The following is a 13,831-nucleotide window of genomic DNA, read 5'->3' as shown; positions in this document are numbered from 1 at the left end:
TGGCACAAGAATGGGAGTTAAACGCCCAAACTGGCACAAAAGCTGGCGTTTAACTCCAAGAGAAGTCTCTACACGAAAATGCTTCAATGCTCAGCCCAAGCACACACCAAGTGGGCCCGGAAGTGGATTTTTATGTCATTTACTCATCTTTGTAAACCTTAGGCTACTAGTTCTTTATAAATAAGACCTTTTGCTATTGTATTCTCATCTGGGTAGCTATCTTTATTCTTATGCTATCTTAGATCATTGGGAGGCTGGCCTCACGGCCATGCCTAGACCTTGTTCTTATGTATTTTCAACGGAGGAGTTTCCACACACCATAGATTAAGGTGTGGAGCTCTGCTGTACCTCGAGTATTAATGCAATTACTATTGTTCTTCTATTCAATTCAGCCTATTCTTGTTCTAAGATATTCATTTGCACCCAAGAACATGATGAATGTGATGATTATGTGACACTCATCATCATTCTCACTTATGAACAAGTGCCTGACAACCACTTCTGTTCTACAAGCAAACAAGGCTTGAATGTCTATCTCTTGGATCCCTTAATTGGAATCTTCATGGTATAAGCTAGAATTGATGGCGACATTCAAGAGAATCCGGAAGTTCTAAACCTTGTCTGTGGTATTCTGAGTATGATTCAATGATTGAATGACTGTGACAAGCTTCAAACTCGCGATTGTGGGGCGTTAGTGACAGACGCAAAAGAATCACTGGATTCTATTCCGACATGATCGAGAACCGACAGCTGAATAGCCGTGCCGTGACAGGGTGCGTTGAACATTTACACTGAGAGGATGGGAGGTAGCCACTGACAACGGTGAAACCCTACATACAGCTTGCCATGGAAAGGAGTAAGAAGGATTGGATGAAGACAGTAGGAAAGCAGAGAGACGGAAGGGACAAAGCATCTCCATTCGCTTATCTGAAATTCTCACCAATGAATTACATAAGTATCTCTATCTTTATCTTCATGTTTTATTCATACATCATCCATAACCATTTGAGTTTGCCTGACTAAGATTTACAAGGTGACCATAGCTTGCTTCATACCAACAATCTCTGTGGGATCGACCCTTACTCACGTAAGGTTTATTACTTGGACGACCCAGTACACTTGCTGGTTAGTTGTGCGAAGTTGTGATAAAGAGTTGAAATTACAATTGTGCGTACCATGTTGATGGCGCCATTGATGATCACAATTTCGTGCACCACTAGTGCATATGATAACAAGTGAATGCAAGGTGTTTATTGGCATGCTGGCAAAGGCATGAGTAGCATAGATCAAGCATTCAATGTCCAAGTTAGAATACCAAGTCTTTCAAACTAACAACATGTTTGTAATAACAATTATATTTAATTAATAAAATATAAAAAGGGTTTTGTGAAAAGCAAGCATTTATAGTAGTAGATTAAAAGAAATCTTAAAAATAGTGCACAATGCCATACGGGCGTTTTCACAAACACATAGCATGCATGGTAAATAAGCTATTTGAAAGTATTAAATTGAACATGCAAGCAACCTTTTAAAAAGTAATATATAATTGTCAAATAATTCACAAAAGTATAGAAAAAAAACAATGACCCAAATAAAATTCCAACACCAATGAAAATAATGCAATGAATAAAAGTATGCAATTAAGTAAAAGAAAATGACAGATAAGAAGAATGAGAAGGGAAAGAAGGGAAGAAGAAGTAAGTGAGAAAGGAGGGAGGAAAAATTAGGATTGGGGAAGAAAAGATAAAATATTTTGGCATATTAGGTTAAGGTGTGCGACGCTGGCGACGCGGTCGCGTGGGTGACGCGGCCGCGTGGTGTGCAATAAGGTCAGGCAACGCGGACGCGTGGGTCACGCGATCGCGTCACTTGATTTGTGCTAGTGGCGCGAGTGCAGCCTCGCATTCGCACAACTCTCTGTTTGAATTGCATTTTGCCAAAAATCTGGGTGACGCGGTCGCGTGGGTGACGCGATCGCGTGGATGGCCATTTTTGAAAGACGATGTGGCCGCGTGGAACACGCATTCGCGTGGGAGGGCTTGGGCTTCTAGCACGAGTCCAGCCCAATTCTAGCACAACTTTCGGCCATGCACCTTTTTTACGTCGATTTTCATGGCACGCGGCCGCGTGGGTGACGCGGTCACGTAAGTGGCCAAAGTTCCACATGACGCGGTCGCATGGGGTCAAATTATGCTAGAGGCGCGCCTCCAGCCACGCTCTCGCATGACTCTCTGTTCAATTCTTTTCTTCCCAACGCACTAGTGACGCGGACGCGTCAGCGACGCTACCGCATCGCGTGTGTGTTTTCCCTTTCTTTTTTTTATTATGCAATTATGCAGTATGCAATATGCAGTGTTAATGTAGATGCTATGAAAACTTCCAGGTTCAATGAAAATAAAATAAAATAAAAAAATAAACAACACAAAATAAAATTGAAAAAGAACAATCATACCATAGTGGGTTGTCTCCCACCTAGCACTTTTAGTTAAAGTCCTTAAGTTGGACCTTTGGTGAGCTCCCTGTTATGGTGGTTTATGCTTGTATTGATCCAGGAATCCTCACTAATGTTTGTACTTCCAGTAGCCTCCGGGGTCCCATACTAAACATGTAAAGCCCTTAAGAAGCTTCAAACAGATTCTTAGGCTCCCGGGGTGACAAATGTCAGAACAGATTCCAGGATCCCAAACCTTACTTTTACACCCGTTTTTGTCTCGATCTGCATTTTTCCAGCCGGGTGAAAGGTGATCTGAATTCTCATTACAGCGACCAAACAGCTTCCTAGACCCATTCAGTTGAGCTTTACACCAACCTTTGCGTTTAAACTTAAAGCTTCCAACCATAATGAACCTTGCAGGACAATTCTTACCACTGGCCATCTTCCACTTACTCTTAATGTCACAAAGAGCTCTAAGTTGACCATCTGTCTCCAGTAGCCCATATTCAAGTGGAATTAGAAAGTTAAGGGATATGAATTTTACCCACTTGAATGTTGTGAAGGATGATGGCAACTTAGGGGGAGGTATTTTTAATGAAATTGCAAGCTCCACTCCCTTGTGCTCTTCTCTGATAATTACCACCTCTTTGCAAGCTTCTTCAATTTCAACCTCTTCCTCTTGGTAACTTTCTTTCAATTCAATCTCCTCTTCATTGCTTTCCAAGGGCATGGGAGGTTGTGCTTCTTCTTCTTGAATCTCCATCTCTTGATCAACCTCTTCCAAGTCTTCAACTGTGATATGCCTTGGAGGTTGTACACCCTCCTCAGCATCAATTTCAAACGTCTTGGAAGGGGGTTCTATGACTGGACTTTCCCATGGAGGTTCTGCATCTCCTAAATCTTCAACCACTTCTTCTTCTTCAATAATTCCGGCTTCATCCACTTGTTCCAGTACAAAGTCATGCTCCGTACTGTTCACTGGAGTTTCTAGTATCTCCTTCATGCTACGTTCTTCATTAGATTGTCCACATGAAGCCATGGGGGTTCCTTGAGTGTCCGAACGTCGGGAAGCTAATTGAATTATCGCTTGCTCCAATTGACGAATGGTTGCCTGAAATCGATCCACTGTTTCCTTGAAACGATCCTTTGTCTCTTGATGCACTCGGCTTTCATAAATAGGATCATTGTGCTCTTGGATTGATGGATATGGAGATGGTAAATATTGAAGTGGTGGTTCTTGGGAGTAATTGGGTTGGAATTGGGGTGGTTCTATATATGGTTCATATGGCTCATAAGGTGGTTGGTATGGTGGTTGAGGGTTAGGGTCATATGGAGGTGAATGGTGAAAAGGGGCTTGTAAGTGTGGTGGTTCAAAGCTATGTTGAGAAGGGGTTCATAGGCATATGGTGGTGGTTGTTGATAATCGAAAGATTGCTCACCATAGCCATTGCCTTGATATGCATCATAGAATGGTTGTTGATAGTCCATTGGAGGTGGTTGTTGCCATGAGGGTTGATCAAATCCTTGTGGCTCCTCCCATCTTTGATTGTTCCAACCATGGTGCATGTTGTCATTATAATCTCCTCTTCCTGCAACATAATTATACCCAGACTCATAGCCAAAGGGGTGAGAGTTCATAGTTGTGAGAGAAAATAAAAACAAAAACTAACAAAAAGAAAATATTTTGAAAAAAGAGATGATTTTAAAAAAATTAAATTTTAAAAAATAAGATAAGATAAGATAAAAATTTTAAAATAAAAATCTGAAATATTTTTTTTAAATATTTACAATAACCAATAATAAGGCACACGTTTGTAATTCCCCGGCAACGGCGCCATTTTGATGAGAGAACTTTTGCGTGGTCTAGAATTCAGAATAAATTTCCGTTGCAAGTATAGCTTCTAAACCAACAAAGTCCTTTCATACAAACATTTTGGTTGTCACAAGTAACAAACCCCTTTTTAAAATTGATAACCGAGTATTTAAACCTCGGGTCGTCTTCTCAAGGAATTGCAGGGAGGTATGTTCTTATTATTGGTTATGAGTTTGTAAATTGGGGTTTTGGAGTTTGGGCAATGGGCATAGGTATATTTAAATGACAAGTAAAATAAATTAACAATAATAAAATCTCTTGGCAAGGTATGAAGAACTGGAAGTCCTATCCTAGTTATCCTTATCAATTATGATGAGAATTGGAATTTTCTCCCACTTTGTTAACCTCTAACTATGAAGGTAAGTTAAGTGGATGAATTAATTCGAATCCTCAAGTCCCAGTCTTTCCTTGGGAAAAGTTGGAGTTATTGGATCTCGAATTAATTCTTGAAGAATTCCAATTTTCAATTAACAATGAGTTTGATAACTCAAGAGTCACCAATTATTTAACCAAAGCCAAAAGGGAAAATATCTAAATTAAATTAAAAGCATTCATATAAATAAAACAATCATAAACTGAAATACCTCAAATAACATGAATTAAGAAAATCAATCCAAACATAAAGAGTTCATAAACTAAATTGAGAAAATATATAAAAGGAATATTGAACCTGTGATTGAAGAAGATGAAATCCTAATCCTAATCCTAATCCTAAGAGAGAGGAGAGAACCTCTCTCTCTAAAAACTACATCTAAAACTAAAATTATGAATTATGAGAGCATGATTATGAATGGATGCATTCCCCCACTTTATAGCCTCTAATATGTGTGTTCTGGGCTAAAAACTAGGTCAAAAGCAGCCCAGAAATCGCCCCCTACAATTTCTGTTACGTTCAGATCGCGGGCAAGTGACGCGGAGGCGTCGTCCACGCGGCCGCGCGGATTGAGGTTCGCAGATGCGACGTAGACGCGTCATTCACGCATTTGCATCACCTAAATTCAGGGCAGCTATGGCAAGTTATATATCAAATCGAAGCTCCGGACGTTAGCTTTCCAACGTAATTGGAACCGCGTCGTTTGGACCTATGTAGCTAAAGTTATAGCCGTTTGAGTGCGAAGATGTCAGGCTGGATAGCTTAACAACTTCTTCAACTTCTTGTATTCCTTCCACTTTTGCATGCTTCCTTTCCATCCTCCAAGCCATTCCTACCCTATAATATCTGAAAACACTTAACACACATATCAAGGCATCTAATGGTAATAAGAGAGGATTAATAATAAGCAAATATAAGATCAAAGAAGCATGTTTTCAATCATAGCACAAAATCACAGGCGAATTGTATGAATAAGTGAGTAAAGAGTTGATAAAAACCACTCAATTGAGCATAAGATAAACCATAAAATAGTGGTTTATCATTGGGTCATAATCTGAAAAGGTTCACCCAGTCATGTGTCTGTGGCATTTATGTATCCGGTGGTAATATTGGAAAACAAAATGCTTAGGGCCACGGCCAAGACTCATAAAAGTACCTGTGTTCAAGAATCAACATACTTAACTAGGAGAATTAATAACGCTATCTGAAATTCTAAGTTCCCATAGATGCCAATCATTCTAAACTTCAAAGGATAAAGTGAGATGCCCAAACTGTTCAGAAGCAAAAAGCTACAAGTCCCGCTCATCTAATTAGAACTAATATTCATTGATATTTTTGAATTTATAGTATATTCTTTTCTTTTTTATCCTATTTGATTTTCAGTTGCTTGGGGACAAGCAACAATTTAAGTTTGGTGTTGTGATGAGCGGATAATTTATATGCTTTTTGGCATTATTTTTAGGTAGTTTTTAGTAAGATCTAGCTACTTTTAGGGATGTTTTCATTGATTTTTTATGCTAAATTCACATTTTTGGACTTTACTATGAGTTTGTGTATTTTTCTATGATTTCAGGTATTTTCTGGCTGAAATTGAGGGACCTGAGAAAATCTCTGATAAAAGGCTGAAAAAGGACTGCTGATGCTGTTGGATTCTGACCTCCCTACACTCGAAATGGATTTTCTGGAGCTACAGAACTCCAAATGGCGTCCTCTCAATGGCGTTGGAAAGTAGACATTCAGAGCTTTCCAGCAATATATAATAGTTTATACTTTATTCAAGTGAAGATGACGCAAACTGGCGCTCAACGCCAGTTTCATGCTGCATTCTGGAGTCAAACGCCAGAAACACATCACGAACCAGAGTTGAACGCCAAAAACACGTTACAACTTGGCGTTCAACTCCAAAAGAAGCCTCTGCACGTGTAAAGCGCAAGCTAAGCCAAAGCACACACCAAGTGGGCCCCGGAAGTAGATTTTTAAATCAATTACTTACTTCTGTAAACCCTAGTAGCTAGTCTAGTATAAATAGGACATTTTACTATTGTATTAGATATATTTGGTCTCAGTTTCAATCTATTATTCATCTTAGGAGACTATTGATCACGTTCATGGGGGCTGGCCATTCGGCCATGCTTGAACCATCACTTATGTATTTTCAACGGTGGAGTTTCTACACACCATAGATTAAGGGTGTGGAGCTCTGCTGTACCTCGAGTTTTAATGCAATTACTACTATTTTCTATTCAATTCAGTTTATTCCTGTTCTAAGATATTCGTTGCACTTCACCATGACGAATGTGATGATCCGTGACACTCATCATCATTCTCACCTATGAACGCGTGACTGACAACCACTTCCGTTCTACCTTAAACCGAACGCATATCTCTTAGATTCCTTAATCAGAATCTTCGTGGTATAAGCTAGAATTGATGGCGGCATTCATGAGAATCCAGAAATTCTAAACCTTGTCTGTGGTATTCCGAGTAGGATTCAGGGATTGAATGACTGTGACGAGCTTCAAACTCGCGATTGTTGGGCGTGATGACAAACGCAAAAGAATCAATGGATTCTATTCCGGCATGATCGAGAACCGACAGATGATTAGCCGTGTTGTGATAGAGCATTTGGACCTTTTTCACTGAGAGGATGGGATGTAGCCATTGACAACAGTGATGCCCTACATACAGCTTGCCATGGAAAGGAGTAAGAAGGATTGAAGGAAGGCAGTAGGAAAGCAGAGATTCAACGGGGATAGAGCATCTCCATATACTTATCTAAAATTCTCACCAATGATTTACATAAGTATTTCTATCTTTTAATTTCTGTTTATTTATTATTATTATTCGAAAACTCCATAACCATTTGAATCAGCCTAACTGAGATTTACAAGATGACCATAGCTTGCTTCATACCAACAATCTCTGTGGGATTGACCCTTACTCACATAAAGTTTATTACTTGGACGACCTAGTGCACTTGCTGGTTAGTTGTGCGGAGTTGTGAAGAAAGTGCTGAGTTAGTAGATGCGCATACCAAGTTGAATGCCATTGTTAGAGATCACAATTTCGTGCATCAGGAGTTCTTTGTAGGGCCGGGGTTATTAGTTAAGTTCATTAATTCTGTGTCGTTTAGCAGATAAATAGCAGAATATAGAGAAGCAGTAAATAGAAGATACACATAAATAGAGAAAATAGAAAACAGAACACAAACAGAAGAATACAAAAAAATAAAACACAGACACAGAGAATAGAATACAAACAAAGAAAGCGTACATTCATACACCAATAATAACAGAGAAAATGCACAACCAAGTATGATGCATGTTTAGCCCTAGTGCAGGTAATGAGCTCATCTGTCGGTTAGTAGCTCACTCCCGACGTTACCTAGCAACTTTTGTCTGGATAAGGCTTTCCTGTTGGCAATACCCATAGCAAGTACCTTTTGTCTTGCAGGGTATCCACTGCAAGCAACCTTTGTCTTGCAGGGCGGCACTTATTAGCCGATATATGCCCAACACACTCACTGTAAGCAACCTTTGTCTTACAGGAGCACTACACACTCACTGTAAGGAACCTCTGTCTTACATGAGTACAACACACTCACTGTAAGCAACTTTTGTCTTACAGGAGTACTCTTTAACTGTGTGTATCTTGATACCTCTATAAGCAACCTTTGTCTTATTATAGCTAAGTATCCCAGGAAAGCATTCTCACTGGCCGCACCACCATCTATTTGACTGTCTCAATGCAGCAGATGAACATACGAATATCTCTGGAGTTGCTTTAATGCAACAAATGACCTTTTAATAAGCCCTCTACTTGTTCTCTAATCTCTTTATCATATTACTCTTTTCACTTTGTTTCTTTACTCTGCTCTGATTACTCTTTTTTCTTTATCTCTTTACTCTGCTCTGTTTACTCTTTTCTCTGTATCTATATTACTCTTTTCTCTTTATCTCTTTACTCTGCTCTGGTTTCTCTGTTTAACGTATGTATTTAAAGCTTATGTAAATTTTCGATATGAATAATTAGCCTGTTCCAAGTATAGGTTCATTAAGTCTATACTGAAACAGTATAACCATGCTAACTTTTGAAAATTAAAAAATAACTCCCCAAACACCAAAATATTTACTTCCTTGCACTTTTATGGATCAAAAAAGTGTTCTTCATTGTTCTTCACCTCGCTCAAAGTGTTCTTCATGTTCTTCATAAATTTTTCAGATACTTTTTTTGTTTTCACCAGTTTTTTAATCTTTTCAGTAACCGATTTTTACCATAATTCATAATAAATTTCCAGCCACTAAAACTCCATTTTTTTGCACTTGATTTTAACATAATTTGAACCCTAATTTGAGGGTTAGGGTTTTGGTTTCCAGCAGCTCCAAGAACACAAATTCATAGCTTGAATTTCATCAAATTTCATGAAAATTTCATCAAAATTTCAACAAGAATCACTCATATAAACCATCAATTTCAAGCACAGCCAAACCATATCATAATCACACAACTCAAACACAATTAATCAAGATTAACTTCACCAAATCCTACCTTGATTTGCTGCCTCAAATCCGGTTATGCTTTTAGGTGTTCTTTTTGCACTTTTTTCTCCTAAAACACATCAAGAACAACTTTGAATCCATAAAATCTCAACTGACCAAACCTTAATCAACATGTTAGGAAGGGATTCCTCACCTTAAACATGCAGGGAATGGAAGATTCTTAGATCACAAGTCAATCTAAGCAAGAGATCTAAGGAAGAACATCAAGAAAACACATGTTTAGCATGGTTTTTCTTGAAAACTGAATTGAAGAGGGAGGGAGACAGCCATCTCACCTTATTTTCAGCCATGATTTGTTACATGGTTATATAGAAAAAGAAGAGATGATCATTTTGGTTAGATTTGAGTTTTGATTTGAGTTTTAGTTTAGAAGAAATCAAGCTTTGAAGATTTAAGTGTCATGAAAGTTTCTCTCGTCATTTTCGGCCAAAGGGAGCAAATGACTAGCCTTGGAGTGTCTTGGGGGCTGAAGAAAGTCGTGATTGATGATGATTGGATAGTTAGAGAGGTGGTTGAAAGATATCTCAGGTGTATAATTACAAAAACTAGATGTATTAGAACATACACTTAACAACACTGTCTGAGCTACTAGTATAAATGACATTAGTAACATAATTAACATGAGAATAGAAGGTATATGATGAGGCATTAGCATTGCTAAAGTCATCAGAGAGTGCTGGTGTTAACCTGCACTAGTAGACTGTGAACCCGGTTAACGGTTAAACCGATCTCCTATTTTTAACTAAAACAGATCAAGTAATATTATAATATTATTCAAGCATCTCTAATAATAATAATAATAATAATAACATCATATTACTATTTCTCTTCTCTCATGAATCGAGTCTGGTTCGTCAAACTAAGACTAATTACGGAAACTAGAATCAAAAGCTCCTAACCAATACGGTTCAAAAACTAGGTTCTCCGCAATTGTGTCGTCAAACTTATCTCAAAAAAGGTTATTGCTTTTTGATGACATAACGATGATATAGATTGAGGTCCTTGATGATATGTTAGAGATATTCCCTTCACTGATCTTTTGGAAAACTCCGAATCTTCAGAAAAGATCTTGTGTATCCAAAAATTGTGTTGTTACATTCTACCCTCCTAAATGAAAATTTTTGCCCTCGAAATTTTAGTTACTTGAGAACAGATGCGGGTAATAAGCTTTCATCTTTTCTTCCAGTTCCCAAGTGTGTTCTTCTTCTCTTCTCTGTCTCCAAGCTACTTTGACTAAGTGAACAATTTTGCGCCTCAGCTGCTTATCACTTTTTTCTAAGATCTGGACTGCGATGCTTGATATGTCAAATCGTTTCATAACACTCCACATTTATGAAAATCTAAATATGAATAAATTGTGATTTTATTTTATTAAGTTAAAACTTTATAATTTTAGAAATTAATTTATCAGAAATAATTAAATAGATTCGGAGATAACTTCACTTTAAAACAAAAAAGATTCTTACGTAATTTTATCATAATGAAATATTTTGCATAATTTTAGTAATTGAAAAACAAAAAAGAATTGTACAATCTACTTTAAGTAACTTTTATTATGAAAAATTATGAGTTATTATTAATTTGAACTCCTTATTTTATAAATTAATCTATTAAGAGTAATTGAATTAGTTTTATTAATATATGGAGTTAAGTTAATTAATAATCTTGTATAATTTTTATAATTGGTTATTTCATATAATTTCAAATTAGAATTCAGTAATGGAAGTATTATATAATTAAATTTAAAAAGTTTCTATTATGAATAAATTATGGTTTATTTTATTAATTTAAGCTCTTAAAGATTAATTTATTAAGAATGATTAAATTAATTTTTAAAAATACTTTGAGTTTAAGTTAATTAATGTTTAAGTACAATTTTTATTGCAATTAGTTATTTATATAAATTAGAATTAAAGTTTAGGAATTGGAAAATAATGAAAAGTTATATCATATAATCAAAATAATAGATATTTTTGGATAGTTAACTGATACTTTTAAAGAAGGTATTTGATTTTGGATATTTAACCGTTGGTTTTTCAAAAGGATTCATAAAGCGAGCGATAATTACTGTAAATGAAAATAGTTTTCTTTTAAATATCTCTAAACGAAATTAACTATTTGCGCTTTATTCTTTACTTTCACGACATTCTCGACCTCTATTGAGAACTTGTGGTTTGGTTCTCACCCCCAAATTTTTCACCCTTTCAGTGACACAGGTTTGAAGACGCACTACGAAGCTGTGAGCGATTAGTAGACTGACTTTATGATTTCTATTGCTTTCTTAGAGTACCCTCGCTATTGTCCCTTGAGATTTTATTTTACATAGATGGGTAGGTTTGGTATATTGTATTTGAGTTTCATTTGGTTTCTTTTGTATAAGATTATTATCAATAGTATTTATGCGATTATTATTTGTTGGAAATCTTTGAAACATGACTTTAAAGAATAAAAACAAAATTTTTCGATATTTTCTTAAAACTAAAAAGCGGTATCGATATAAAGGCTCAGTAATTAAGTAGTTAATACTAGAAAAGATTACGTAATATTCTTTCTAACAGAAATACCCTGACTTAAGTAAGGTATTTTGCTGGACAGGATGTTACAATATGGTATCAGAGCAGTCCTTCTTGTAGAGCCTTAGGAGTGGACTGACTATGCTTCACTGCATACTCTGAGTGTCTATCATGCTTTCTAACTTGTTCTGATAACAAGAGTTTATGTTTTATATGTATGACTGTCTGATGATTAACGCTGTTAGTCTACCATTGCATATTTCATGATATTAAGTTTGGCCAACTTAACATCAATGATCTATGTATATAGGAACACTAATGAGTTATTATAGACGAAATAGAAGTGATAAGTAACGTGAATCACGAGGTTTGGGGAAACATTAGAAATTAAGTTTTAGAGATTAGTTCTGTTTCGACGTATTATCTTTATTCGTGCTTAACGTTATCTCTTTCTTTATCAATTGTATTGGAATATCTAGTTCTTGATCTTTTTCTTGGAATATGTTCTGAATATTTTTCCATCATATCTTGTCATTCATACATATATTTGCTTGATTATGTTCCTATTTGTTGCTTGAATCTTTAAGGAACATTCAACATTGACACTGTTTATAAATTCTGTATTTCTTAATTTGATCTTGAATTCGTCTTGGTGCAACGCATAATCCTTAATTCCTAAATCGTTTGAAATCTTAAGAGTTGCGATTCGTAGCAAGTTAATTATTCGATTTGATTCTCCTGTTTTGTGTTCTACAACTTATGCATATCCTCTTCAGATTATGACTTTTGGTTTTGTGTCTCTTTGTAAGAATGATAAAAACCTACCTTGTTTTGATGTGATGTATCAATCCTAGTAGTTTTCTTCTACAACTTTTATTTTGGAATTCCTTTTGAAAATAGTTCTATTATTGATTCTTTTTCTATTTGATTATGAATGTAACTATTCTTTAAATTTTGAATACGACAACCTTTGATTTTATAAGTACTTTCCTATAAAAAATGAATAATTTCTTTATATAGTTGAAGCATGTTTCTTTCTAAAAGTACTACCTATTCTTTATTTAATTTTATAAGAATATTTTACTTTAGATTTTTTCATTTGAGCATAATTCAATCCTTTTCCAACATTATTCAAATTTTTATGCATATCTATTTACTTGATTATGTACCTATGTATTTTTCAAACATTCTGATGCGAGATTTTTGCTTTCATTTCAATTAATTTTCATTTGATAAACTTCACATAATTTATTTTAATTAGAATTTAATTGAGCATAACATAATATTTATATTTTGTCTAGTTCTTTTGAAAAATATTAAATTTATATATTTTCTTTTGAAAAAGATAAACCAATTCCTTTAAGTTCAATTTAAAGTTATTCTAAATTGCTGTACTATTTTTTCTATTATTGTTCATATCGAGACTCTTTGATTCAAAAATTCTTTGTTAAGCTTTCAATTTAATTCTCCTTCCAGTATGTCCCATTGCTTATATCCATCTTTGTTTGTTGATGATTTCAAGCATTCCTTCAAATTCTTGTGAAATACCATCTTTTACAATTGCGAACTTGAGTATTCTTCCGATTTTTCGCATAAATCTTTTGTGCTGCTTGTGTTTCTCTTCTCATATTTCGTATTCCTTATATGATAGTTCTTAAGGATGCAATTTGTGCGCACGGAAAGTGAACCTGGTAAGTGTACGAGGTTATAAGGAGTCGTGGAGTTTTGAGGCAGTGAGAGGAGGTGACCATGCTTTGTTAAAAGTTTTGAACGAATATTGTACCTATTTGATTTTGGATTTTGACATTTAGTTTGTGTTAAGTTATTTTATCAACTCTTACATAACCTTATATATTTTTTAGTATATTTATGTGATATAATTTTCTTGGTATCTTTAAAATATTCAAAAAAGGGATGTGAATATAAATTTTTTCTCCGTCTTATATCAATTTTTGAAGACGAAAATTTTTGTAAGTTGGATAGAATATAACATCCCGCATTTATAAAAATCTAAATATGAATAAATTGTGATTTCATTTTATTAAGTTAAGCCTTTATAATTTTAGAAATTATTTTATT

This window comes from Arachis hypogaea, chromosome 4 (assembly GCF_003086295.3).
Source record: "Arachis hypogaea cultivar Tifrunner chromosome 4, arahy.Tifrunner.gnm2.J5K5, whole genome shotgun sequence".
NCBI lineage: Eukaryota > Viridiplantae > Streptophyta > Magnoliopsida > Fabales > Fabaceae > Arachis > Arachis hypogaea.
This window is presented reverse-complemented; position numbering follows the sequence as displayed.